Genomic DNA, 27,159 nt, shown 5'->3' on the forward strand with positions numbered 1-27,159 from the left:
TGTATTGTTTTGTACATATCACCTGACATACAGTGCCTTCAGAAAGTATTCACACCACTTGACTTTTTCCACATTTAGCTGTGTTACAAAGTAGTATTACAATGGATTAAATTGTCATTTTATGTCGACGATATACACAAAACTACTCTAATGTCAAAGTGGAAGAAAAACGTCAACATTTGTAAAATATTAATAAAAAATAAAACACTAATATCTTGATTACATAGTCAGTACATGTTAGAATCACCTGTGGCAGTGATTACAGCTGTGAGGTTTTCTGGGTAAGTCTCTAAGAGCTTTCTACACCTGGATTGTGCAACATTTTCCCATTTATTATTTTCAAAATACTTCAAACTCTGACAAATTGGTTGTTGATCATTGCTAGACAACTATTTCCAATTCTTGCCATAGATTTTCAATTAGATTTAAGTAAAAACTTTAATTCGGCCACTGTCTTCTTGGTAAGCAACTCCAGTGTTGATTTGGTTTTGTGTTTTAGGTTATTGTCCTGCTTAAAAGTGTATTCATCTCCCAGTGTCTGGTGGAAAACAGACGGAACCAGGTTTTCCTCTAGGATTTTGCCAGTGCTTAGCTCCATTTTTTATTTTTTTTAACTCCCTAGTTCTTAACGATTACAAGCATGACATAACATGATGCAGCAAGCCACTATGCTTGGAAATATAGAGAGTGGTTCTCAGTAATGTGTTGTATTGGATTTTCCCCAAACATTACTGCTTGCATTCAGAACAAAAAGTTAATTGCTTTGCCACATTTTTTGCAGTATTAATTTGGTGCCGTGTTGCAAACAGCATGCATGTTTTGGAATATTTTTTATTCTGTAGAGGTTTCCCTCTTTTCACTCTGTCAATTAGGTTAGTATTGTGGAATAACTACAATGTTGTTGATCCATCTTCAGTTTTCTCCCATCACAGCCATTAAACTCTTTTAACTGTTTAAAGTTTTCATTGGTCTCATGGTGAAATCGCTAAGTGGTTTCCATCCTCTCCGGCAACTGAGTTAGGAAGGAAGCCTGTACACCAAAGTGTAATTAATAACTTCACCATGCTCAAAGGGATGTTCAATGTCTGCTTTTTTTTACCCATCTACCAATCTCCCTGGTCTTTGTGATTGAATCTGTGTTTTAAATTCACTGCTCGACTGAAGGACCTTACAGATAACTGTATGTGTGGGGTACAGAGATGTACATTCAAAAATCATTTTAATCACTATTATTGCACACAGAGTGAGTCCATGCAACTTATTATGTGACTTGTTAAGCACATTTTTACTTCTGAACTTATTTTGACTTGCCATAACAAAGGGGTTGAATAATTATTGACTCAAGACATGTCTGCTTATTTTTGTTATTAATTTGAAAACATTTTAAAAACCATAATTCCACTTTTACATTATGGGTTATTGTGTGTTGGCCGGTGACAAAAAAAAATCTAAATGTAATCAATTATAAATTCAGGCTGTAACATAAGAAAATGAGGAAGAAGTAAAAGGGTATGAACACGTTCTGAAGGCACTGTACTGTAGCTATCCCACAGCTACAGTATGTCATTAACACTTGTAACCAAGGGGATGGTTGTCTGCGGATTGCAATTTTCTCACTGTATTTTCTCCATATACCCTGCCTGTTGGACTAGCAATATTTACGGGCTGGGTTGCATGTACCATGGTGCAGTGCAGTGTTGAGTGTTCATTTCAGGACTACAAAGCCACAGAGGAGACAAAGGCGCAGCAGGATGTCTGGCTCTGAAACTGAATGACAAAGAATCAGCAGGGGCGACACTGCTCAGATGGAGGAGTGACAGGATTTTTTTTATTTTAGGAAGGAAGGTTGACTGAGGGGAATATAGACAGGGTGCGGGAGGGATAGAGGGCTTGTAAGGCTCAGAGTTATTTGTGTTACATAGTGGATTTTAATGCATCATGTCACATGGGATACTTTGACCAATCCTTGTGCTTGGCTGTCGTTCCTCTATCCTTTTGTCTCCTTCTCCCAATTGTTTCGCTAGTCCACAGTAAGCTCATCAAACTTTTTCTCGCTCTCTATCTCTCTCCGTCAGGCTCTCTTTGCTCCGTTATTAATCTCTTATCATTCTAAAGCCAAACACCAGCATCTGTTTAACTGGGATCAGAACAACCCTCATGATCCTTCTTCAAATATCCTGATTCCCTGTCCAACTATATATGCAATATTTCCTTGTCATCCTCCCCTCCTCTGCCCCCATGTGTTTCAGTTCAGTGTCAATAAGAAAATAACATAAAACATGCTGCAAGATCAAAAAGCGGAAAGATGTTCAAGGGGCTGGACAGGATTTGACCGTTATCTAGAAGCAGAGCAAGGTCTCTTTTCAATAAGTGGTCTGTACCACAGTACACGTAACAGCTTTATACATTGGTTTTGCATTATTTATCCAGCTCAGGCCTGAGCCATTATTCAGGGACTCTCCATCCCTCAACCACTCTCTTTGTTTGTCCAGAGAAAGAGTGAGTGAGAGAGAGAGCGAGATGGAGGTGAAATGAAGTGCATTTTTGAGGGGAATATATCTTAAAACATGATGGATAAACCAATGCATTACTAAGAGGACATTTCCACTCAATTCCCTTCAATTCAATAAGATAATAAGTCAAAAGCGTGAACTGACAGGAATCATTCTCACGATTTCTTGGGATTTCCACAGCTTTAAGGAATATGATATTTCAAGAATGTCTGGCTCAGGCTGTAAGAACTGTAATTCTACAAAAGGACCATTTCCCATTCACCTCGCTACCTTCCAGCCTCCTGCTAAAGAGAGAGAGAGCTGGAGAACAGAGGATTCATAAATGAGAGCATCCTGAATCCATTCCAATGTAATCATAGAGGTGGCTATGCAAGAGGGATAGCCATGGAGCCACACACCTTTAACAGTCTGCTGGCCTCTAATCATCTTAAGGATCAGGTTGATATAGGTTGTTCATGTCTTTCTGTGGGACACCCTGTGAGTAAATATTTCATCAGATATCAGGTCTGAGCTCTTCATCCTGCTGCTGGAGCGCCACAGCTCTGTTTGTGTTGGGCTGTTGGGGGCATCGGTGGGGCTGAGCCATGATAACCCAGATCCTCTGCTCACAGTTAATAAGATTTGACTGAACCTGTCCCTGCGCAGCTGGCAGCCATACGTTCCTCTCACCCCCTCCCATCAAGCATGTAATTGGTAGGGACACAGAAACACCACTCTTCCCTCTGCATTGTGACCATGTGACCCCTCGCCGCTCCTGTCCCTTATGTGCTGCTAATTAAATCTACTTCCACTGATATCGTCTCTAACAGCTGACAAACGGAGGGCAAGGGGTCATGTTTTTTTTCTGATATTGCCTGCTGTACAAGAACATCTTACGCTGCATTGTAGATTTGCATATTTCTGCAGAGCAGGGGGCAGGAAGAAAGCTGCAGGTGGAATTGCATCACACACACACACACACACACACACACACACACACACACACACACACACACACACACACACACACACACACACACACACACACACACACACACACACACACACACACACACACACACACACACATATTACATATTACATGTTGGAAATTGAAAAAAAGGAAGACCAAATGGAAGAATCAAGTAAAGCTCAAATGGTTTGGAATGCAAATGTATTTCTGTTATCTACTTGATTAAATTCGGAAGTGAGTGCCCCTTGGATACAGCAAAGAAAATAATGACTACAGCCTCTCATTCCTTCCTTTGTCGTGCAAATCTCTCTTTTTTGAAATCCCATTTTTTTCAACTACAGCACAGGGAGATTGGCTGGATCCCTGGAGGGGAGGTAGTCTTTCTTCACACACTCAGCCTTACACTCAGAGGGACAGGCTGGACCAGAGAACTCCGAGGGTATGCTTCCCCGGGAGACAAAAGTAATTGTTTCTTGATGGGCATATGTGTGATCATGGACAATATTTCAATGAGTTGAGTATATGCACATAGTAATTTACCACTGGTTAGAGAGAGAGAGAGTGATATCATGTGACCAGTTTGGCAGCAGAGCAGAGTATGAGTACGTTTTCATGAGTGAGTTAAGTTTTAAGTGAGTGTAAAATGCACTGTAACTCATCATCTGTATCAATTAGCTCGGCGGTCTCCATCCATGAATTATATATTGCATCCCTCAGACAATGAAACCACTTCTGACTGACCACTTCTGATTGAAAATGACAGCTGAGGTCAAGCTATTGAGTGCTGACTGGGTCCCATTGGGCATTGATATTCATGTGATTTGAGGAGCCAAGTCTATGGACAGGCTGAGGATGTCCGTATTGATCACAGCTCCAGGATAACAGACACTTCGCATAATAAAGAAGGCCTCTCTGAACTGAAGGACTTCTCCCACAAGTTCTGATAATGTTGACAAGCAAGCTGTCATTTCCCTGATTTAATCAAATCAAACCTCAAACCACAGCTCTAAGAGATCACTACCTGTCTGTGAGTGATTAGCTACTCTATTGTTATCTTGCTTTATGCTAGCAAGCACTCACTATGACTATGTATTGGTTTCTATCCAATAATGGTGCAATAAAATAAAATTGGTTTAAGGTGGACATTTTACATAGTGAGTGGTAGGTGGTGTAATGTGGGGGAGGTTTGCTTTGCGCTGACACAGAGTGGGAGGTAATGGAGACTACAGAGGAGACCGTGATCAGTGAGGGCAGGAAGGAGAGAGTGGAGAGAATAGGAGCAGCCATTAGAGGTGAGCTGAGCGGGAATGCATGGTGCTCTCCACACCCACGCCATTCTGCTACAGGATAAACAGCAGAGGGAGAGAGAGAGATTGAAAGATCAAGAGTTACAGAAGATTTCATTTGAAAGGGAGAACAATGGGGGGAAAAAATGCAATATGAATTCAAATCAAGCACAAAGTAAAGCGAATACCATCAGCCCCCAAGCATCTGCTTCCTATGAAACAAAATCAAAGCAGGCCTCCCCAAAATCCTGAAGCTGCCAGAGATAATTTGACTGTGCAGCATTGCATCACAGTTTGTTTTCCATCTGGTGTCAAAAGGTGAAATGTTTGCCAAGCATCAAGCTACTTTGTACTCTGGGATGTTAGTTCTGAGGTGTCATTTTGGTATGTAACAATGCTATACCACGTACTGTATTTGTTGATATCATGCTCCCTCCAGCCTTCTGCAGTCAACTGTCATTTTCCAGTACACCAGATTTGCAGCTTCTGTGGTACAGGGCTCTGGGGCAGGTAGGCCAATGCAAGATCTTCACCTGAAATTCCATTGACCTCCTCCTTCATTGCAGCTAATCTAATGAACACAAATCAGTGTAATATATATATACCAACCCTGCATGCCTGGAGTCGATACTGTACTCCCTGCAGTACTCCCCAATCTGAAGTCAGCTGCCAGTACCAGCTGCTAGTTAGCTTCTAGCAACTTCCCATCATACATGCGGTGACACCAGTCTGTGAGGCTACACAGGCTGCCCCACCACTGTCACATTAGTTGTCGAACAGTATGTTTTCATAATCACAAACAGTGACATGGCAGCTCTCTGAAGTGTTAGTGTGCAGGATTGGCAGCTGAGCACAGACACTTGGACAGCTGTAATCACATGACCTTTGTGGTTTTCTCCCTGTCTCTCCCTGCAGCACACTTGGGATCATTCTGACCACAGAGAGTGTGTAAGGAGTACTACCTTTGATATTTCATAATGACACATATTACCGACCTAACTAACTCAGGGTTCTACACGTCGTTGTCAGTGATGCTAAGGAAGAATATTATGGTTTTAATGAACTTTCACAAATGCCTCTAATGTATGCCTTGCCTATTCAGTATCTTGTCCTTTTCATCCATCTCTCCTTCTCCTCCTTCAGGTATGCAATGATGAAAGTACTGTATGTGAATTTCAGAACCATTCAGAGCTCTTCTGTTGATTTAGATTAAGTGAATGTATGTGCATTTCAGCACAACGGAGAGCACATATGGTGATTTGGAATTCAGGACCATGGACAGCAGCCCTGAGCACACTGCATGGTCAGAGAACTTCAGGAACAAATAACCACTGAACCTTGATGTAGATGGGGGGTAGCTGACATTATGGTACTGCATGGCCAGAGTGTCTACAGGCTACATAGGTGACAACCTTGTTGAATCTCACCTTCATGATTTGTTGAATAAAGTGATGCAGTAGCTTGTTAGGAAGCAAATGCTCTGCTTTTGGTAATGATTAACTTCAGTTCCTATTATTTCTCTAATGGGTATGGAGAAAACAGAATTGAAACCTTTTTTATTAACAAAAGGCATGCAAATGTTCAATATTCAGATGTAACCGGTGCCATTGAACTTTGATCTTATTCATTTTACTTATCACCACTGAACTTTGATCTTATTCATTTTACTTATCACCACTGAACTTTGATCTTATTCATTTTACTTATCACCACTGAACTTTGATCTTATTCATTTTACTTATCACCACTAAATACAACCACTGAGAGTTCACACTAAATATCCACAAAGATTTTTGTCACGCAGTCTTTTGACTCTCAGTGGTTGAGAGATGATCTCCAATTAGAGGCAGCTGGTCATCGTTGTCTCTAAATGGAGGTCATATTTAAGTTGGTGTTTGTCCCACCTGGGTTTGTGGGAGATTGTTTTTTAGTATGTGTTTGTTAACGCTGCGTCACGGTTTGTTATTCAGTTTATTTATATGTATTGCATAGTTCCACAGTGTAAATAAAATGTGGAACGACACACACGCTGCACTTTGGTCTACTCCTTCCTACGACAACCGTGACAGTGTGCCTTTTAAAATGTATTATTATTTCAGCCCTTCATCTGTTTCACAGTAAACAGGGCCATGCAGTATAATATATAGTTGAGTCACACAAGGAATCCAGCTGTTCACCTCTATTAAGGCTGGACTGCAAAGACAGTGAATTTAAATGTGTGCTGGAGTGCTCCAGGGTGTTTGGGGGGAAATCAGGAGGGAGAAGAAGAGCATAGGAAAAACGGCTAATTAAATGTCCTGCTGAGGTGTATTGACAATGTTTGGTATTGTGCAAACTTTTGTGGAAACTCCAACCAGGAGTTGAGAATTCTAATCAATGTAGCACACAGCTTGCAGTCATGGTGAAGATTTGAGAACACCAGATAATTACAAAATATAAACATCCCACTACCTCACTAACTCAGTGGGCTACCGTCACTCTTAGCTGTGAATTCTGATGTGATATTGAAATGATTGCCTGGATTGCGTAAGGCTAGTGCTGTTGTTGTGCTGTTGTTTACAGCAGCTCCACAGGACAGTCAACAATTCTAGCTAAAGCCATTTATAGCTAATGCTAATCTATGCCTAGTTACAATATAGTTGAATTAAAATGGATCGTTCTGAGTTGGTACTCATTCAATTTTCAACAGAGAAAAGTCATATCACAACCTGCCATTGACATGTTGCATATTCAAAATACATTCCTCAACTTCTCTAGTGTGTCTCATTGGTCTCAAGGTACACAGCTGTTCTATGCTAGAGGAGCCAAAAGCCCAAAACACATGAAACTGCAAGCCAGCTGACAGCTACATTATTCCACTCTGTGGTAATCACATCAGTGATCAATGAATTAGAAGGCAAATGACTTACATTAGATAACTGTACTAATGCTCATAGTTTAGCAGGCTAATCCACAATCAGGTTACACAGACAGGCAGAAAGAATGACATGAGATAGACTGATGTCTTTCATTATAGGGGCAGAGAGAGTAGAGTGAAATAGATTTCTCTCATTTAAACTACTATTGTTTATGGTCTAATCCACCCATGCAGCCTCTTAGAGGTACCCTCTCACTTTATCAAAGCAAGAGGCTAGCTTTAAAGCCATGGTATATAGCGATGACATCAATGACATTTGACAACAAGACATGAGACTGACACTCAGAGGTCTCTCTTGCTTCATTTCCCAATGTGCTAACATGAAGCAACAAAAGCAGCCAAGTGATGCACAAACAAAATCAAATCTATGTTGTTTCCTGCTTCTTGCCCATCAGATCCCTACGCCCTTGGAGTTTGTCCTCTCACACTGATGGCTCAAGAGAGAAAGAGATTGGTTCATTTAACAAGATATTTTCTCTGTCGTCTCACAATCTATGCTATCCGTCCTACACACTATGCCCCATACTTGTCTTACTATCCCAGTGTCACCATTATTTCATACACCCTCAAGTAGCTCCATTATTTCATACGCCCACATGTAGCTCCATTATTTCATACGCCCTCATGTAGCTCCATTATTTCATACGCCCTCAAGTAGCTCCATTATTTATTATTTCATACGCCCTCAAGTAGCTCCATTATTTCATACGCCCTCAAGTAGCTCCATTATTTCATACGCCCTCATGTAGCTCCATGCATCCTTATATCTGCCCATAAAGAGTGAGAAGTGAGAAGAAACATGCATCTGTCTCACCCCTCTCGTTGTGCCACTGTGATTTTACTGTGGTAGTTGTGAAACTCATACCTACCCCAAGTGATTCTACTGTATTAGTATGCATCCCACATTCTTCCAGAACAGATACATAAAAGTGTGCACACGTTCAAAGCTGTCAGGAGAGGCTGCTGACAGATACTGTAGAACAACATGCTGTGAGTCGACCATCTCGCTCGGTTTTTTCATCAACTCTACAAAGACATTCTGATCCAAGCCGTCTAACTTTTGAAAAGTTCTCTAAAGTGTCTATATAAACAATTTCCGATTCAAAGATATTTCATCTATTTTTGTTTGTAAAAGAAATAGGATTGTCAAGCTATGCACACTGTAGGATGTATAGGTGCATTGGGTATGCAATTTTTGCACAAGATACTGTAGTCTGTCATTTCATACCGATATAGTAAATGATATATGAAGGTAAACCTCACTGGGTTTGAAAAGTATCAAGATTGACTTTAATGTTATGACTTCAGCATTACCGAGAATTTTGATTGGGAGAGCCTATTCAAACATGGATGAATCTGGAGTATAGGATGGTGAATTCATATCAGCAAGCTGTGCTCCCGTACTGATGAGACCCATGATACTGACTGTCTGCTTCGATGATGCAGGTTGTTCTTCATAATCGGATGGAAAATCGGATCTGGCAGCCATCAACATGGTCTGCTAGATAGTGTCTGCATATCCACTCGCTGAGGTCCTGCATTACTAAGATAAAGAATCCAGATGAAAGAAAATAATTGCAAAGGAGAAAAACTGCATCAGCGGTTAAAGAAGGAGAGAGAGAGAGAGAGAGAGAGAGAGAGAGAGAGAGAGAGAGAGAGAGAGAGAGAGAGAGAGAGAGAGAGAGAGAGAGAGAGAGAGAGAGAGATCCTCTGTGTTGATGATGTGTTCATGACCGTCAGTGACGCAGGATACAAGCATGCAGGATGGTTTGATAGGGGAAATCGTTTCATCGGAACCTGCTGGGAGATCAGCGTGACTCTCTGAATGACAACGAGGAGCCACTAGGAAACGGAAAGGATATTAAGAGCAATTGATTCCCGCTTCAATCGATATATAATATAATTCAGTCCCCAAACCAAATCTCAAGTGGTCTACCAAGTGGACCTGCCCTGTCCTCAAATGCATTTCTACTGTTGAAAGATAGATAAGTTGTATATTTAATAACCCTGATGCTTTAAAAAAATAAAAATAATTTCATGTACAGAAGGCCTTATATGACATACAAGTTAAAACGGCAATTTTTACTTGCATCTGTATCATAACACCAGAGGATAAATAGTATTCAAACATATACTACCGTTCAAAAGTTTGGGGTCACTTAGAAATGCCCTTGTTTTTGTCCATTAAAATAACATCAAATTGATCAGAAATACAGTGTAGACATTGTTCATTTTGTAAATGACCATAGTAGCTGGAAACAGCTGATTATTCATTGAATACTGTATCTACATAGGCGTACAGAGGCCCATTATCAGCAACCATCACTCCTGTGTTCCAATGGCACGTTGTGTTAGCTAATCCAAGTTTATCATTTTAAACGGCTAATTGATCATTAGGAAACCCTTTTGGAATTATGTTAGCACAGCTGAAAACTGTTGTGCTGATTAAAGAAGCACAACAGTTTTCAGCTGTACAAACATAATTGCAAAAGGGTTTCCTAATGATCAATTAGCCTTTTAAAATGAAGCAAAATCTGGAGCATCAGCATCTGTGGGTTCGATTACAGGCTCAAAATGGCCAGAAACAAATAACTTTCTTCTGAAACTCGTCAGTCTATTCTTGTTCTGAGAAATTATGGCTATTCCATGCGAGAAATTGCCAAGAAACTGAAGATCTCGTACAACGATGTGTACTACTCCCTTCACAGAACAGCGCAAACTGGCTCTAACCAGAATAGAAAGAGGAGTGGGAGGCCCCGGTGCACAACTGAGCAAGAGGAAAAGTACATTAGAGTGTCTAGTTTGAGAAACAAACGCCTCACAAGTCCTCAACTGGCAGCTTCATTAAATAGTATCCGCAAAACACCAGTCTCAACGTCAACAGTTAAGAGGATGATGGCCTTCTAGGCAGAGTTGCAAAGAAAAAGCCATATCTCAGACTGGCCAATAAAAAGAAAAGATTAAGATAGGCAAAAGAACACAGACACTGGACAGAGGAAAATTGGAAAAAGGTGTTAAAGACAGACAAATCTAAGTTTGAGGTGTTCGGATCACAAAGAAGAACATTCGTGAGATGCAGAAAAAATGAAAAGATGCTGGAGGAGTGCTTGACGCCATCTGTCAAGCATGGTGGAGGCGATGTGATGGTCTGAGTGTGCATTGGTGGTGGTAAAGTGGGAGATTTGTACAGGGTAAAAGGGATCTTGAAGAAGGAAGGCTATCACTCCATTTTGCAATGCCATGCCATACCCTGTGGACGGGGCTTAATTGGAGCCAATTTCCCCCTACAACAGGACAATGACCTAAAGCACAGCTCCAAACTATGCAATAACTATGTAGGGAAGAAGCAGTCAGCTGACATTCTGCCTGTAATGGAGTGGCCAGCACAGTCACCAGATCTCAGCCCTATTGAACTGTTGTGGGAGCAGCTTGACCGTATGATACGTAAGAAGTTCCCATCAAGCCAATCCAACTTGTGGGAGATACTTCAGGAAGCATGGGGTGAAATCTCTTCAGATTACCTCAACAAATTGACAAAATTCTGCAAGGCTGTAATTGGTGCAAATGGAGGATTCTTTGACGAAAGCAAAGTTTGAAGGACACAATTATTATTTCAAATAAAAATCATTATTTATAACCTTGCCAACGTCTTGACTATATTTCTTATTCATTTTGCAACTAATTTCATGTATGTTCATGGAAAACAAAGACATTTCTCAGTGACCCCAAACTTTTGAACGGTAGTTTATGCACACATATGCATGCACACACACGTGCACTGAAAACCCACAAACCCATGAACATACAGTTGAAGTCGGAAGTTTACATACACTTAGGTTGGAATCATTAAAACTAGTTTTTTTCAACCACTCCACAAATTTCTTGTTAACAAACTATAGTCTTGGCAAGTTGGTTAGGACATCTACTGTGTGCATGACACAAGTAAGTTTTCCAACAATTGTTTACAGACAGATTATTTAATTTATAATTCACTGCTTCACAATTCCAGTGGGTCAGAAGTTTACATACACTAAGTTGACTGAGCCTTTAAACAGCTTGGAAAATTCCAGAAAATTAGGTCAATTAGCCTATCAGAAGCATCTGAAGCCATGACATCATTTGAGTCAATTGGAGATGTACCTGTGGATGTATTTCAAGGCCTACCTTCAAACTCAGTGCCTCTTTGCTTGCCATCATGGTAAAATCAAAAGAAATCAGAAAAAAAATTGTAGACCACCACAAGTCTGGTTCATCCTTGGGAGCAATTTCCAAACGCCTGAAGGTACCACATTCATCTGTACAAACAATAGTACGCAAGTATAAACACCATGGGACCACGTAGCCGTCATACTGCTCAGGAAGGAGACGAGTTCTGTCTCCTAGAGATGAACGTTCTTTGGTGCAAAAAGTGCAAATCAATCCCGGAACAACAGCAAAGGACCTTGTGAAGATGCTGCAGGAAGCAGGTGCAAAAGTATCCATATCCACAGTAAAACGAGCTCTATATCAACATAACCTGAAACGCCACTCAGCAAGGAAGAAGCCACTGCTTCAAAACCGCCATAAAAAAGCCAGATTACGATTTGCCAATGCACATGGGGACAAAGATCGTACATTTTGGAGAAATGTCCTCTGGTCTGATGAAACAAAAATAGAACTGTTTGGCCATAATGACCATCATTATGTTTGGAGGAAAAAGGGGGAGGCTTGCAAGCCGAAGAACACCATCCCAACCGTGAAGCACGGAGGTGGCAGGATCATGTTGTGGGGGTGCTTTGCTGCAGGATGGACTGGTGCACTTCACAAAATAGATGGCATCATGAGGATGGAAAATTATGTTGATATATTGAAGCAACATCTCAAGACATCAGTCAGGAAGTTAAAGCTTGGTCGCAAATGGGTCTTCCAAATGGACAATGACCCCAAGCATACTTCCAAAGTTGTGGCGAAATGGCTTAAGGACAACAAAGTCAAGGTATTGGAGTAGCCATCACAAAGCCCTGACCTCAATCCTGTAGAAGATTTGTGGGCAGAACTGAAAAGGTGTGTGCGAGCAAGGAGGCCTACAAACCTGATTCAGTTACACCAGCTCTGTCAGTCGAATTGGGCCAAAATTCACCCAACTTATTGTGGGAAGCTTGTGGAAGGCTACCCGAACCATTTGACCCAAGTTAAACAATTTAAAGGCAATGCAACCAAATACTAATTGATTGTATGTAAACTGCTGACCCGCTGAGAATGTGATGAAAGAAATAAAAGCTGAAATAAATCATTCTCTCTACTATTATTCTGACATTTCACATTCTTAAAATAAAGTGGTGATCCTAACTGACCTAAAACAGGGACTTTTTACTCAGATTAAATGTCAGGAATGTGAAAAACTGAGTTGAAATGTATTTGGCTAAGGTGTATGTAAACTTCCGACTTCAACTGTACATTATTATATGATCCTCTTCACTCATTCACCAAATAGAGAAGCTCACTAGTTTTGAGTCAAACCCTCTCCTTGAGTCTGTGGATCAAAGGCAGGACTCAGAGTCAATGCTGAAGACCAGTCCTACCCATCCTCTCTATTCTCTCACTCACCCTCTCCAACATCAACCCCCCACTCCCCCATCTAGGTGAAACCTTCTTTGAACAAGTGTGTTAGGTCTGCTGTCTTCCCATTCCTTGACACCCCCTCACACTCCCCTGGTCACCCCCCCCCGTCCCCCGTCCCCGTCCCCGTCACCCCCCCGTCCCCCCCCCGTCCCCCCCGTCCCCCCGTCCCCGTTCTCCAGCCTCACCCACTCCTCAGCTGGCAGGGAGAGGCATGCTCTGGATCAGTGCCCAGAGCGGATGGCTGTGGAGAGGCATAGCGTTGGGAGAACCCCCCCCGGCCCACAGCGCTGGTACTGCAGCTCGTGCTGTCAGGTCTTTTCAGTTCCTGTTCACTGCTGTGATGGCTGCCATGCTCCCCCTTCACCATCTTATACTCTAGAGAAATAAAACATTTCCATGGCCTGGACTACCCTCCATTACCACAACTACACCACATCACATCTCCCCGAACTCTTCAGAATGCATTAGTGGCATGCAACCTGATGTTTATCCCTGTCTAACTGTTTCAGTATGTCCTAGTCCCAATAGTATCCAGATTAATGGATGTATGAATGGAACGGATAGAGATAACTTCTTACATTGGCACTTAGTGTGACACGCACTTTTCTTGATGACTACTTCCTGAAATAGAGATATCCCTTACAGAATGGTAACCTGTCACTTTGAGCACTTTGAGTAGAAAGGGAAGAAGAGCATGTCTTGAAAGGTTTACATTATTCTGTCTATATCCATTTAATAAATTCAGCATGAGTAGAAATATTTATCTCCTAAAGGTTTGGGGCCAGGCGGAAGGAAAATTCAATAACATTCAGTTCTCCATCAGAGAATTGGATTGGCCTCCAGCACCCCAAAGGGCTTTTCCTTCCTCTGCCTCACACCTGAAAATTGTTCTCTCCAATGACGCCTGAAATGTCCCTTCGGCCCTGTGATTAATTAAATACAGTGTATTGAAAAGCAATATCAAAGTGTACCTTTGTTGCTAAGATGGCTTCTTAGAAATATAGAGCATTTTTTGGGGAAAAATTCAGCAAATTGCCTCAGATTACTTTACCCGGTCTTAGAAAAAAAAAGTCACTATGTAGACCCTAAAAGGTTTATTCGGCTGTCCCATAGGAGAACTCTTTGGCGAACGCTTTTTGGTTCCAGGTAGAACCCTTTTAGTTCCAAGTAGAACCCTTTTTGGAGTCCAAAAGGGTTCTACCTGGAACCAAAATGGTATGGGGACAGTCGAAGAACCCTTTTGGAACCCTTTTTTCTAAGCGTGTGGGTGTTAATTCCGAAATAGCTACTTTTTGGCTCATTATCACAGTTTGATTTCTAAAATACTCTTGCTGGACTCAATTCTTACTTGCTCTCTTACATGAACACATTGAGATCAGAGCAGAAATGGAGAAGCTGCTGCAAGCTGTTTGACCAACTTACTTGATAGTAGAATTTATACTGTTTGGCCAAATAAAACCACTGAAACTAGGTATAATGTCAACACAATCACACATGATACTGTTCTAGCCACATTGCAAGGTACACTTCTGTAGTTGTAGCCTGGCAGTTAGCAGTGTAGTCCTAATTTAACACACAGAGACATTTATGTAACCGTATTCTCAGGAGAGTTATTTCGGGACACTCAAATGACACTGAACCATTCGTCTCTCAATTTTTGCAACTATAATGACAGATATGAAAATGCAGGGCTGAAGGCTGAGTGGGGAGAGGAGATTAAACCGTGCTGGGCACGGAATGAGAGGAGCATAATGAAGCTAAAATGTGTTTGACAATATGTTGGGATATCTAATGTCAGCTTTGGGACACTAACACATTGGCAGATTTCACTTTGGACAGAAAGAAACTTTCAAACTTTTGAAGAGAATCAAATCTCCAATAATATCTACTGTACCAGGTATCTTCTCTGATCACCTACATCAATTTGGATCCTACTGGTGTGTTACTGGTTCAGTGATGCATTCAGTATTTAAGGCATATCCTGCTAGCTAATGCTAATCTGATGTGTCAATCTTAATAACAGTCATCTAATTCGATAATTTGATATTCTAAAGATTTGCAATAACTGTGCAAAACAGCAGGAGGCAGAGGCTAAGGCGTTATTACTCACAAATACTACTACACACAAATCCAGCCTTCCACATTTGAATTACCGTGTCGGCGTGTCAGTCACGATTATAACATGATTGAAGATTAGCCTACAGATGAGATATTCCCTTTGAGATACATCAGATTTTATACACTGCACTACATCTGCGTTTTCCAAGAGCAACATTTTTGGCGTCACCAACTGCTTATTAATAAGATTCTTCTTAGTTGCTCTACAGTATGCCAAAATACACCAGGGTCCCACGCTGTGGTGATATGATTATGATCTGTTCTTCTGCTAATTCAGCCAGTGACCGGGGTGTGCATGATGTTATGACTGCTGCTGGTCTTCCACACTGGGAGCATCTGCTTCATGTCAAGCTGCTATCTGAGAACCTTTAATGAGTCCCTGGGGCTCTGGCATTTCTGTGGGTGTGCACAGTAATGATACCTTGTGCACCAGTCCTCGCACGCACATCCGTCCCCCTCCCTCGTCCCCCCTCCGTTCCCCCTGGGAGGAGCTGGTAACTGTAGCGGAGATGGAGCGTGACTTTCTGCTGGAACATCGCCGTTCTCATCCCTACCTGTCAAAGGAGCAGAGGGAATGCGCCCGGGAATCAGTCAGGTAGCATTGGACCACAAAACAATTAAGATGCCAATCAAGCCCACACACAGAATGCCTCCACGCTCCAATGCATCAGGGAGAAGGAATCGTCAGATGGCATTTATCCCTGTCGGGCATGATTTGATCGCTTCCTTTTGATTACACCCACTCCACTGAGCCACACATGTAGCCTCACACACGTAGCCACACACACACGTAGCCACACACACACGTAGCCACACACACGTAGCCACACACACACACACACACACACACACACACACACACACACACACACACACACACACACACACACACACACACACACACACACACACACACACACACACACACACACACACACACACACACAAAAGATGCGTAAAAAGATGTATGACATTGACACACATGTTATGGATATACTATATAACACATATGTATCAGAGGGGGCAGGTGGGAGGAGCTATAGGAGGACGGGCTCATTGTAAATTGAATGGTACCAAACACATCAAAGATATGGTAACCACCGTTTGACTCAATTCCATTTATTCCATTCCAGCCATTACAATGAGTCTGTCCTCCTATAGCTCCTCCCACCAGCCTCCCCTGATATGTGTATGTATATATGGTACTAAACACCTCCCTCTGCAACTGGATCCTGGACTTCCTGACGGGCTGCCCCCAGGTGGTAAGGGTAGGCAACAACACATCTACCGCGCTGATCCTCAACACTGGGGCCCCTCAGGAGTGTGTGCTTACTCCCCTCCTGTACTCTCTGTTCACCCATGACTCTATGGCCAAGCACGACTCAAACCCCATCATTAAGTTTGCTGACGACACAACTGTGGTAGACCTGATCACCGACAACGATGAGACAGCCTATAGGGAGGTGGTCAGAGACCTGGCAGTCCATCATCACTTTAAGACTTGATAGTCTGTCATTGCAGAAAATTTCAAGAACTTTGAACATTTCTTCAAGTGCAGTCACAAAAACCATCAAGCGCTATGATGAAACTGGCTCTATGAGGACCGCCACAGGAAAGGAAGACCCAGAGTTCATTAGAGTTACCAGCCTCAGAAATTGCAGCCCAAATAAATGCTTCACACAGTTCAAGTAACAGACACATCTCAACATCAACTGTTCAGAGGAGACTGCATGAATCAGGCCTTCATGGTTGAATTGCTGCAAAGAAACCACTACTAAAGGACACCAGTAAGAAGAGACTTGCTTGTGGCAAGAAACATGAGCAATAGACATTAGGCCGGTGGAAATCAGTCCTTTGGTCTGATGAGTCCAAATTTGAGATTTTGATTCCAACCGTCGTGTCTTTGTGAGACGCAGAGCAGGTGATCTCTGCATGTGTGGTTCCCACCGTGAAACATGGTGGAGGAGGTGTGATGGGGGTGTGGGGGTGCTTTACTGGTGACACTGTCTGTGATTTATTTAGAATTCAAGGCACACTTAACCAGCATGGCTACCACAGAATTCTGCAGCGATACGCCATCCCTTCTGGTTTGCGCTTAGTGGGACTATCATTTGTTTTTCAACAGGACAATGACCCAAAACACACCTCCAGGCTGTGTAAGGGTTATTTGACCAAGGCGAGTGATGGAGTGCTGCATCAGATGACCTGGCGTCCACAATCACCTGACCTCAACCCAATTGAGATGGTTGGGATGAGTTGAAACGCGGAGTGAAGGAAAAGCAGCCAACAAGTGCTCAGCATATGTGGGAACTCCTTCAAGACTGTTGGAAAAGCATTCCTCATGAAGCTAGTTGAGAGAATGCCAAGAGTGTGCAAAGCTGTCATCAAGGCAAAGGGTGGCTATTCAAGAAAAACCCTTGAATGAGTAGGTGTCCCCAAACATATAACTGGTACTGTATGTATGTATGTATGTATGTATGTATGTATGTATGTATGTATGTATGTATGTATGTATGTATATAGTTGAAGTCGGAAGTTTACATACACCTTAGCCAAATACATTTAAACTCAGTTTTTCACAATCCCTGACATTTAATACGGATAAAACTTCCCTGTCTTAGGTCAGTTAGAATCACCACTTTATTTTAAGAAAGAAAAAGAAAGACATCCTCTGACTGTCAGCTGCGTTTATTTTCAACAAACTTATCCTGTTGGGTCTAGGGGGCAGCATTTGCACGTCTGGATAAAAAAAATGTACCCGATTTAATCTGGTTACTAATCCTACCCAGTAACTAGAATATGCATATACTTATTATATATGGATAGAAAACACTCTAAAGTTTCCAAAACTGTTTGAATGGTGTCTGTGAGTATAACAGAACTCATTTGGCAGGCAAAACCCTGAGACATTTTCTGACAGGAAGTGGATACCTGATGTGTTGTATTGACTTTAAAGCTATCCCATTGAAAGACACAGGGGTTTAGGAATATTTTGGCACTTCCTATTGCTTCCACTAGATGTCACCAGCCTTTACAAAGTGTTTTGAGTCTTCTGGAGGGAGATCTGACCGAACAAGAGCCATGGAACGGTGATGTCCCATTAGACACCTGGCGCGCTACTTCATGTTGGGTACCCTCGTTCCAATACGTTATAAAAGGCTATGCATTCGTCCACCTTGAATATTATTCATGTTCTGGTTAAAAAGGCCCTAATGATTTATGCTATACAACGTTTGACATGTTTGAACGAACGGAAATATATTTTTTCCCCTCGTTCATGACGAGAAGTCCGGCTGGCTTACATCATGTGCTAACGAGACGGAGATTTTTGGACATAAATGATGAGCTTTTTTGAACAAAACTACATTCGTTATGGACCTGTGATACCTGGAAGTGACATCTGATGAAGAGAATCAAAGGTAATGGATTATTTACATAGTATTTTCGATTTTAGATCTCCCCAACATGACGTCTAGTCTGTATCGCAACGCGTATTTTTCTGGGCACAGTGCTCAGATTATTGCAAAGTGTGATTTCCCAGTAAGGTTATTTTTAAATCTGGCAAGTTGATTGCGTTCAAAAGATGTAAATCTATAATTCTTTAAATGACAATATAATATTTTAACAATGTTTTCTAATTTTAATTATTTAATTTCTGACGCTGACTTGACTGCCGGTTATTGGAGGGAAACGATTTCCTCAACATCAATGCCATAGTAAAACGCTGTTTTTGTATATAAATATGAACTTGATAGAACTAAAAATGCATGCATTGTCTAACATAATGTCCTAGGAGTGTCATCTGATGGAGATTGTAAAAGGTTAGTGTATCATTTTAGCTGGTTTTATGGTTTTGGTGACCCTGTCTTTGACTTGACAAAACATTACACACAACTCTTGTAAATGTACTGTCCTAACATACTCTAAATTTATGCTTTCGCCGTAAAACCTTTTTGAAATCGTAAAACGTGGTTAGATTAAGGAGATGTTTATCTTTCAAATGGTGTAACATAGTTGTATTTTTGAAAAATTTGAATTTTGACATTTATTTGGATTCAAATTTGCCGCTCTTGAAATGCACCTGCTGTTGATGGAGTGCACCACAGGTGGCACGCTAGCGTCCCACCTAGCCCCAAGAGGTTTTAACATAAGTTCATACACATATTTACACAACAAGATTCAACAACGGAGACATAAACTGAACATAAATTGAATAATGCATCCCTGAACAAAGGGGGGGGGGTCCAAATCAAAAGTAACAGTCAGTATCTGGTTTGGCCACCAACTGCATTAAATACTGCAGTGCATCTCCTCCTCATGGACTGCACCAGATTTGCCACTTCTTGCTGTGAGATGTTACCCCACTCTTCCACCAAGGCACCTGCAAGTTCCCGGACATTTCTGGGGGGAATGGCCATAGCCCTCACCTTCTGATCCAACAGGTTCCAGACGTGCTCAATGGGATTGAGATCCGGGCTCTTCGCTGGCAATGGCAGAACACTGACATTCCTGTCTTGCAGGAAATCACGCACAGAATAAGCAGTATGGCTGGTGGCATTGTCATGCTGGAGGGTCATGTCAGGATGAGCCTGCAGGAAGGGTACCACATGGGGGAGGAGGATGTCTTCCCTGTAATGCACAGCGTTGAGATTGCCTGCAATGACAACAAGCTCAGTCCGATGATGCTGTGACACACCCCAGACCATGACGGACCCTTCACCTCCAAATCGATCCCGCTCCAGAGTACAGGCCTCGGTGTAACGCTCATTCCTTCGATGATAAATGCAAATCCGACCATCACCCCTGGTGAGATAAAACGGTGACTCGTCAGTGAAGAGCACTTTTTGTCAGTCCTGTCTGGTCCAGCGACGGTGGGTTTGTGCCCATAGGCGACGTTGTTGCTGGTGATGTCTGGTGAGGACTTGCCTTACAACCGCCCTCAGTCCAGCCTCTCTCAGCCTATTGCGGACAGTCTGAGCACTGATGGAGGCATTGTGCGTTCCTGGTGTAACTCGGGCGGTTGTTATTACCATCCTGTACCTGTTCCGCAGGTGTGACGTTTGGATGTACCGATCCTGTGCAGTTGTTGTTACACGTGTTCTGTCACTGCGAGGACAACGTTCTGAACGTTCTGTCTCCCTGTAGCGCTGTCTTAGGCATCTCACAGTACGGACATTGCAATTTATTGCCTCGGACACATCTGCAGTCCTCATGCCTCCTTGCAGCATGCCTAAGGCACGTTCAAGCGGATGAGCAGGGTCCCCGGGCATCTTTCTTTTGGTGTTTTTCAGAGTCAGTAGAAAGAACTCTTTAGTGTCCTTAGTTTTCATAACTGTGACCTTAATTGCCTACCGTCTGTAAGCTGTTAGTGTCTTAACGACCGTTCCACAGGTGCATGTTCATTAATTGTTTATGGTTCATTGAACAAGCATGGGAAACATTGTTTATACCCTTTACAATGAAGATCTGTGAAGTTAATTGGATTTTTACCAATTATCTTTGAAAGACAGGGTCCTGAAAAAGGGACGTTTCTTTCTATATGTGTGTTCATAATGATGGATAATCTTTTTACAAAAACTGTCAAAACAATGAAAGGAATTAATTCAGACAGGTTAATGGACTGTCTTCTGCTCAAGAGCAAGTTTATTCAGGAAATACACCCAGTATCATCTTTGAGATATTTTTTTTTTTGAAGTAGATCTTTTTAAGTCCATTGTGAGTGATCAGAAAAGACAGAGACTATGATAAATCCAAGGTAAGACAAGATTAAAGAAACCCAGAGTGATTCAACCAGGAACTAGAGTAAAACGCAGAAAACCAAAACAACAGGCTTCTTCAGCTTCCTCTGTGTAGTGTGTTGGTAAGCTTGCCTCTGTTTGTGTTTTGTGATAGTATGTTAATGAACTGATCTCTCTCTCTCTCTCTGGGTCTGTCGTATGTTGTTGAGCTGGTTCCTCCTCCTCTCTGTGAGTGTACTGTGTTGGTGTGGTGGTTCCTGCAGGGCCGAAACCTCTTCTGGCAGTGGACAGGCCTGCGTTCACTCGGCCCATCTGTTATTTACATGACCTGCGGATACGCGTGACGGCCTTGGTCTCCTGTGGCCCTGCTTGCGCCAGTCACTCTCATAGTTCTCTCATAGTACGCCTTTCTCTGCACCAAATTAAAAAATAAGCCCCACGTGCACACTAGCCTATATTTGCGTTGCTATGCCACAGACACAGCCTCTGTCGCGGGTTGTCCTGAGCTATTAGAGAACCGAGAGCAGTCGTGTGTTCCAGACACAGCTTCAGTAAAATTATAACGTCAATACTCCAACTGGCTCTCAACAACACAGCCTCCACTAATAAACTTGCACCTGCTTCCGTACTAAAACCCCTATTCCCACTCCAACTCCTGCTGCTGCTGCTATGATGAACGACAACATCTGCTACTCAACTCCTATTGGTGAATACTCCCGTCTATATCAGTTACAACTAATGGAGGATAATCAAGTTCATTAGATACAAGAGCTGTCTGTTATTGTGTACCTTGCCTTTTTGTGAGTCAAAAACACATGAACACATACTATGTACAAGACAGTCCCTGTTTTGATGTACATGACGGAGGAGAATTGCACACTCAGTTGGTGGTGGAAAATAAACAAAATACGATCTCCTTTTACATAATTGTTATGTTGTTTGTTTGTCCTGTTCCTCTCTTCTTGTTTTGTGTTACTTTTCTAAATCAACAGGAGAAATAAGGCTACACAAGATTTATATCATTATTTTATCTGGTAGGCATTTTCAATTCCACGGTGTAGATTCACCTAAGGTATTTACCTATCTATGAAGAAAACAATAAGTCTGTTAACTAAATGCTTAAATGGTTTGAATAGTTAATTTGATATCTGCTTTGGTGTAGAGAAGCCAACGCACAGGGTACATTTTTTTTTCCAAAGCTAAAGTCTGACCATTTTTCTATTAAAAAATGCTTTAACCTGTCTGAGCTCTCCAAACGTCCAGCCTACTCAAGAGAACAGAATAGTCTGAGGCTTTGTTTACAGGCTACCAAAGGTCACCTTGTGATATGAAGCTGTAGACTTTGATGACATTGATGGAGCGGTAAAGGCAATGACCCCTTCTGCTCTGTCCACCAAAATAAATCTCTACAGAAGCCAAAGGAATGGGTCAATACTGTATGTGTTATATAAACTACAGCAAATACCTTGTAAAGATGTATATTCAGGGTACTTCCAGATACTTCCGGAAACTTCAGGTTACAGGATACTTTTTCTTGTAAAAATGTGTATGATCATCTAGTAATATGTCTGCTTTTAATATGTGATATATTATAAAATAGACAAAAACATTTTACATTGCATTTTAGTCATTTAGCAGACGCTCTTATCCAGAGCGACTTACAGTAGTGAATGCATACATTTCATTTCATACATTTTTTTTTTATATTTTTTTTTTTCCTGTGCTGGCCCCCCGTGGGAATCGCACCCACAACCCTGGCGTTGCAAACACCATGCTCTACCAACTGAGCTACAGGGAAGGCCTAAACCATCACCTATGAACAATCATTTTGAGAGCAAGCTCTATGGATTCGTGGTCTGGTATTGACCACAGGTTTTAAACTGTTCTTAATTCCCACAAAGACTAACCTTATTATATCTCTCTTGTTACTTAACTTTCTTAAGTGAGTGTATTGTTCATTCTCTTTCTAAACATTCAAAGTAAAGACAATGTGATCAGATGTTCATTTGTTCCACGAGGACCAGTATACATGTAAATGCTGCAGGAAATCAGACCTGACTCGATGGTGGTAGATAATTGATTAGCCTGACGATGCACTCCAGGGCCTCGATAAGGGCTCATTCTCAACCAGCTCAGCAGCACTGTGTGTCTTCCAGAGATAATGTGTGTCTTCCAGAGATACTGTATCTGTCTTATACAATGTCTCCTCCACCGGGTTTATTGTCCCCCCTTTTTCTCCCTGGGCCATTGTGTACTGCTCTGTGAGTACCTCACAAACCTAAAACGTCACGAAATGGTTGCTTAAAGTTGTTAGGACGTTGTGTCATGGTTTATTCTAGATCCTGGTTAGTTCTCGGGACATCCCCAAGGACATTTTTAGGATGTTCTCGGGATGTTGTAGCATGGTCCTGTGGAGGTTTTGTCTTGTTCCCGGTTTGTTCCGGGGACATTGCAAAGTTTGATTTTAGGACATTCTCAGGACGTTGTGTCATGGTCATGTGGCGGTTTTTGTCTAGTTCCCGTTTGTTCAGGCGATTTCCGAAAATATGTTTCTAGGACGTTCTTAGAACGTTGTGTCATGGTCATGTAGAGGTTTTTTTCTAGTTCCCGGTGTATTCGATTTCCCTGTCGAGTCGGATTTTTACGCCAGATTTAGTGCTGCGCATAATGAATGAAGAGTTTCTGGAGGCGGTGCCAGCTCAGACTGACATTGGAATGGATATGAATTGGACATCTATGCCCAAACTTCGCTAGTGGAGATAGCTTACAGGTATGGCAGATGCGGGTGGCACACAACCTGTCATAGAAGGTCCCCCATCTAACCCAAAGAAACAGATCCCCATCTAACCCAAAGAAACAGCCACAGGCGAAAAGGGAAAATGATAGAGCCCTGGCCAAGATGAGAGTAAAAAGTGAACCTCATATTTGCTTTCACAGAGTGGAGAGAGCTTGCTAGCTAGCTAGTAAGCTAAGAGATTCAAAACCGACCTGCTGACAGGGTAAGACATAGCCAATATATCTTGAAGATATATATTGATATGTCACGTTTGCTATTTAGTTGTAAATACTGTGTACAGATTGCAAGTGTTGTAGCTACTATGGATTACGTGTTATTTAGTTGTAAATATGTATGCTATGGATTACTTGTTATTTAGTTGTAAATATGTATGCTATGGATTACTTGTAAATTGTTATATTGGATAGTCAGTGGATTTTCTGTCATCAATAGCTCTTAAACAAAAGTGTGCCATGACTATAAAACATGTACGATTTGTTAAAGAGCTAATGAAGATTGAAATCTCCCCCACAAAAAGCACAATTTCAACAACAAAAAGGCAGGATGTTTCTCCCCTGATTCAGAATATAATTTTCATAGTCAAGGCACAGTTTGTTTAAGAGATATTGAAGATTGAAATCCAAATATCCACCAAATATCCAATATAAATGAAATATTTCCTCGGTTTTCAATTGTTGTTTTCAAACCATGTTTGCAGCTAGCTAGCTAGTGTAGCTAGATTTTTAGCTAGCAGACTGTGCCATGCATTAGTTAGTTTTATTGGAATATAAAATGTTGCTTCGCTATTTAGTCGTAACTAGCGATAACTGTATCCTTGACCTTGTGTTACAGAAAGTATTCACGCCCCTTGACTTTTTCCAGATTTTGTTATGTTACAGCCTGAATTTAGAATGGATTACATTTTGATTTTGTGTTACTGGCCTATACAAAATACCCCATAATGTTAGTGAAATTATGTTTTTAGAAATGTTAAACTAATAAAAAATTAAAAGCTGAAATGTCTTGAGTCCTCAAAGACCACCAGGTACTGCAGGGTGCCTCTGACCCGACGAGCATCCAACAGTGCAGGACGGGCGACCACCGACAAGTCAAGGGGCAGAGGGGTAGGTGTGGGGGGAGAGAACGGGCGGGTCCTTATCAGCTTGAGATGGGAGACATGGACGGATGGACAGACCCTGATAGACCTGGGAAGCTGAAGATGATACAGTTGAAGTCGGAAGTTTACATACACATTAGCCAAATACATTTCAACTCAGTTTGTCACAATTCCTGACATTTAATCCCAATACAAATCCCCTGTTTTAGGTCAGTTAGGATCACCACTTTATTTTAAGAATGTGAAATGTCAGAATAATAGTAGAGTGATTTATTTCAGCTTTTATTTCTTTCATCACATTCCCAGTGGGTCAGACGTTTACATACACTCAATTAGTATTTGGTAGCATTGCCTTTAAATTGTTTAACTTGGGTCAAACGTTACGGGTAGCCTTCTACAAGCTTCCCACAATAAGTTGGGTGAATTTTGGCCCATTCCTCCTGACAGAGCTGGTGTAACTGAGTCAGGTTTGTTGGCGTCCTTGCTCGCACCCACTTTTTCAGTTCTGCCCACAAATTTTCGATGGGATTGAGGTCAGGGCTTTTGTGATTGCCACTCCAATACCTTGACTTTGTTGTCCTTAACCTGTTAGGGCTAGGGGGCAGTATTGACACGGCCGGATAAAAAACGTACCCGATTTAATCTGGTTACTACTCCTGCCCAGTAACTGGAGTATGCATATAATTATTGGCTTTGGATAGAAAACACCCTAAAGTTTCTAAAACTGTTTGAATGGTGTCTGTGAGTATAACAGAACTCATATGGCAGGCCAAAACCTGAGAAGATTCCATGCAGGAAGTGGCCTGTCTGACAAGTTGTGTCATCTTGGCTCTTTTTATTGAAGACTGAGGATCTTTGCTATAACGTGACACTTCCTACGGCTCCCATAGGCTCTCAGAGCCCGGGAAAAAGCTGAACGATATCGAGGCAGCCTCTGGCTGAAACACTTTATCGCGTTTGGCAAGTGGCCGATCAGAGTACTATGGGCTTAGGCACGTGCCCGAGTCGACCCCATGCTTTATTTTCTTTCGTCTGTTTACCTAAACGCAGATTCCCGGTCGGAATATTATCGCTTTTTTATGAGAAAAATGGCATAAAAATTGATTTTAAACAGCGGTTGACACGCTTCGAAGTACGGTAATGGAATATTTAGAATTTTTTTGTCACGAATTGCGCCATGCTCGTCACCCTTATTTCCCCTTTTGGATAGTGTCTTGAACGCACGAACAAAACGCCGCTATTTGGATATAACAATGGATTATTTTGAACCAAACCAACATTTGTTATTGAAGTAGAAGTCCTGGGAGTGCATTCTGACGACGACAGCAAAGGTAATAACATTTTTGTTATAGTAAATCTGACTTTGGTGAGTGCTAAACTTGCTGGGTGTCTAAATAGCTAGCCCTGTGATGCCGGGCTATCTACTGAGAATATTGCAAAATGTGCTTTCACCGAAAAGCTATTTTAAAATCGGACATATCGAGTGCATAGAGGAGTTCTGTATCTATAATTCTTAAAATAATTGTTATGCTTTTTGTTAACGTTTATCGTGAGTAATTTAGTAAATTCACCGGCAGTGTTCGGTGGGAATGCTAGTCACATGCTAGTCACATGCTAATGTAAAAAGCTGGTTTTTGATATAAATATGAACTTGATTGAACAAAACATGCATGTATTGTATAACATAATGTCCTAGGGTTGTCATCTGATGAAGATCGTCAAAGGTTAGTGCTACATTTAGCTGTGGTTTGGGTTTATGTGACATTATATGCTAGCTTGAAAAATGGGTGTCTGATTATTTCTGGCTGGGTACTCTGCTGACATAATCTAATGTTTTGCTTTCGTTGTAAAGCCTTTTTGAAATCGGACAGTGTGGTTAGATTAACGAGAGTCTTGTCTTTAAAATGGTGTAAAATAGTCATATGTTTGAAAAATTGAAGTTTTTGCATTTTTGAGGAATTTGAATAACGCGCCACGGGATTACACTGGCTGTTGAGTAGGTGGGACGCAAGCGTCCCACCTAGCCCATAGAGGTTAAGCCATTTTGCCACAACTTTGGAAGTATGCTTGGTGTCATTGTCCATTTGCAAGACCCATTTGCGACCAAGCTTTAACTTCCTGACTGATGTCTTGAGATGTTG

Source organism: Salmo salar, chromosome ssa01 (assembly GCF_905237065.1).
Source record: "Salmo salar chromosome ssa01, Ssal_v3.1, whole genome shotgun sequence".
In the NCBI taxonomy this organism is placed as follows: domain Eukaryota; kingdom Metazoa; phylum Chordata; class Actinopteri; order Salmoniformes; family Salmonidae; genus Salmo; species Salmo salar.